Source organism: Lactuca sativa, chromosome 3 (genome assembly GCF_002870075.4).
Source record: "Lactuca sativa cultivar Salinas chromosome 3, Lsat_Salinas_v11, whole genome shotgun sequence".
Taxonomy (NCBI): Eukaryota; Viridiplantae; Streptophyta; class Magnoliopsida; order Asterales; family Asteraceae; genus Lactuca; species Lactuca sativa.
In genome coordinates, this window is record NC_056625.2 from 119,700,339 (window position 1) to 119,704,162 (window position 3,824).

A 3,824-nucleotide genomic window follows, 5' to 3' on the forward strand; every position below is an offset into this window, starting at 1 on the left:
TTCCACGGTTGGTATGTAAAATTATTATATAGACAAAAAAGAATACTAAATGTTAGGGTGTTCAAAATATCCAAAGACCCAAAATCGAACCGAAAAACCTAAAAACCATACCGATTTTCAGGTTAACCAAATCGATATTTTTGAATTTTTCGGTTTGGTTAACCGAATCGGTAAAATCTTCGGCTTTTCGGTCCAGTTAAGGTTCATGCTTTTTGCTACGGACGGTTAACCAAAAATTGAAATTTTATTTTCTATTTTTTAAAATATTGTTTATATTTTGTCATTTAAGTTAACATCAAATTATTCTTAGAAATTTCCAATTATAATTAGTAATCGGTTATATTATTTATATTTTCCATTATAAACCAATAATGGTCATCATTAACATTTGTTATAAATATACATAGGTTGATATAGATTAAAATTATCATTTCATTTCATTACCATTTCATATAAATAACTAAATATTTGACTATCTTTTATCTATTACTTAAAAAAATATATTTTTGTATTAGTCGATATTATTTTCTATATTCCATGGATATTTGATAATTCATCCTAATTCCATTATTAATAACGGCAACAACATAATTAAACAAATTATACGGATTATTCATTGACATTCATTCTTTTTTAGGAAATTTGTTATGGGGTTTAGTAATCTTAACAATTTTTTATTGAGTAGTAATGGTTAATTGGTTAACCGGATAACCTAACCGAGAAAATAGGTTAACCGAATACTGGTAACCTGATTTTTCAGTTTAGGTTTAAGTTCAAGAAATGAACAAACCGATGGTATCGGTTAACCTTCCAAAATATATTTTCGGTTCAGTTAACCATTCATGAACACCCCTACTAAATGTCAATAAAAAAATATAGCTTATTTTGGATTGTAAGTAAACCTGAATTAATGTGATAAATAAAATAAACATAATATTTGAACATAGATTTCGAAACACTTCTTTTATTACAATATTGTAAGTTTTATAGGTCAACTTACTATTTTTATCTAAAATCAATAACTTTTATAAAAATAACCTTATTTATATTACACGGTTGATAAATATAAATAATGTTGATAATGACAAAAATAAAGTCATTGATAATAAATTTGTAAATACTACAAATTCTATACAATTTGATGTTAATATTGTGCCTTTTAGTTACAGGTTTTTGTTTCTATACTTGGTATTAATAAAGTTGGCTCATATTTTTTCATTATAATGTGTTAGTAGTATTTTGTAAAGTAGTATTATATAAAATCAAAAATCAAAATAATAACATGTTAATAAATGTAAAATGATGCAGATATACCTCTCATCCTTTATGTTTCACTTTCTAATGTGTTTAAAATATTAAATATATTTTCCCTTTTAATTTGTTAACTACTTAATCATTAGCTATCTTTAAAAGTTAGAATTCAGATAGATTTTCAGAAGATAATAAATATAACATGTGTAGATAAAGTGCAGAAAATAGAAATATACTTTACTCTATCTACTAATTTGTGCAATGTATGCCACAAAAACAAAAAGAGGGATGAAAACAAATTATTAACTAAGGTTATAGTGAATGGTGTATGTTACAAACATTCTCATGAAAACCACTTATGGTCATGTTGCATATTTGTCTTATTTATAAATTTATCAATTTAGATCATGCTCCGACAACTGCGGGAGCCACCAGTAATCCTGAAAAACCAACATAATTTCAAAAGAGGATTCAAATAAGTTAAATGTACCTAGGAAGAAAAAAAGGGGCAAAGTAACAAAATAGTTGTACTTTGAAAAAAAAATAGGTGTGTTTCATCTCCACCTAACTCTGGAAAAAGAAATATATTAAAGCTTTATATGTTTCCACCCAAGAATGAAACGTTAGAGAAAAAAAACAAAGTGCATATGTTACAAATTTGACAGATTATGTCATGCAACAATATAGATTATACAAGTGACAAACTTGCTTATCTAAAACTTATTCTAATTACATCTTTAGATGTACAACTATTAAGCAATTGAATGCTAACTTTTTTTAATCATCTGTTAATAATTTTATTTTAAAATTTATATAATATTTGAGACTAATAAGAGCTCGCCTCTCGATAAAATTAGTAATGTACTCCAACAAACACCAACATTATGAGTTTGTTGTCATCAAAAATAAAAAACTCCTGTAAAAAAAGATGAAACTTGGATCCTTACTGTGAACTATGAATTTGGAATAGCCAAGAATAAAAAAATCATTGCCCTCTAAAAATAGAATTTGAAAAAATAAAACTAATATGAATGATCTTCACCTCCAACTATGAAATTACATTGATATTATATCATTTAGATTCCATTATTGAATTCAATAACATGGTTTTGAGGTGTTATACATGCACGCCTCTCATCAACAACTTTTTTCCAATTTGGAGGTGAAGACAAAGCTCTGAAAAAAAACTTCATTTAACAAAGGAAAATGTAATAAAAATTTATAATAGACAAGTAACTGAAAAGAACTGTATCCAATTATAATTGTGGTGATTTGATGAACAGATACAATCATGGTATATGTGAGACATTTTCACAAACACCTGGTATGCTTGCCTGTTAATCACTATTTCATCAAAAAAAACTTCGATAAATAATTACAAAACTAAACACATACAATAATAATGAAAAGAAAAGAGAGAACGACTCTTCTTCTTTGGAAAATTTTGAAAAAATAAAAAGAAAAGAGAGAACGAATCATAATCCAATCGACCTCTAATTAGAAATAGGGATATGTTACCTTCAACCTAATCATTTGGTGCTTCTGTTCTGTCTTTTTCAGTGGCGGTAAGATGCATGAGTAGGAAAACAAATCTCAAGTAAGAGAGACTGAGAAGGAAGTGATGGAAATCATGCGATGGTGGAAGAGATGTGGTGTTGTGGTATTGGCTGTGGTGTTTGGATATTGCTTTAGATCAGCAGAGGCAGTGGTGGGGTGTAGCACCGGAGGTAAGGTGGTGGTGGTTCATTCAAATTTCTAAGTTTTTCATAGAGATAGCGAGAGAGTAAAATGCTGGTTATAGAAGGGGAGTCCTAGGGCGTAGCGATAGACGAAAACCAAGATAACAGGAGTGGTTGTTGATAAGTTGATTTCAATAGTGATTTATTGAGATTGGGTTGAAGGTAAATCAATCCTGATTTTATGGGATAGATTGAAAATGTCCAACTTTAGAGAGTAGCAAATAGACTGTAGAACAATAACGTTTGCTGATTATTCGGGATACAAATTGATCTGATCGAGACTTAAAATGAGCGGGAAATTAAAACATAGGTGAACAAAAAACTGCCAAGTGGCAAATAGAGGGTCTAAGAAGATGCCATGTGGCATGTTTAGGAGTCTTTTATTAGAAGAGAAGATTAGAATAACTAAGAAGTAAGATAAGATATATATATATATATATATATATATATATATATATATATATATATATATATATATATATATATATATGTGTGTGTGTGTGTGTGTGTGTGTTAATGTGAGACCATCATATTTTATGAAACATGAGGACGCAATCCTAACAATTTATTTTGGCGATAAAAAAGTATTTTTAAAATGCAAAATAAATGAAAATTTTCGAATTTTTCAAATATTATTTTCGTCATTTATTTTATACAAAAAAAAATTAAAAATTACCCTTTTTTCTCAACATATACGTGAAATATTCTAATAAAACATTATACTGTAAATATTCAAATCGTATTTTTAGAATATTAAAATATTTTACTAGAGTATTAAACTATAAATATTTAAAAAAAATTAATAGAATATTAGAATATTTTAACAAATCTAAC

General features: G+C 27.3%; 1 long non-coding RNA gene across 1 annotated transcript; it reads right to left on the reverse strand.

The window, feature by feature from the left end:
• Positions 1-1,533: 1,533 nt before the first annotated feature.
• LOC122197059 (uncharacterized) lies at positions 1,534-3,271 on the reverse strand. Its single transcript, XR_006189845.2, has 2 exons — positions 2,770-3,271; positions 1,534-1,691 (listed from the first exon to the last, which is right to left on the reverse strand). It is a non-coding gene; the product is annotated as an uncharacterized LOC122197059 (long non-coding RNA).
• Between the last annotated feature and the right edge of the window lie 553 nt (positions 3,272-3,824).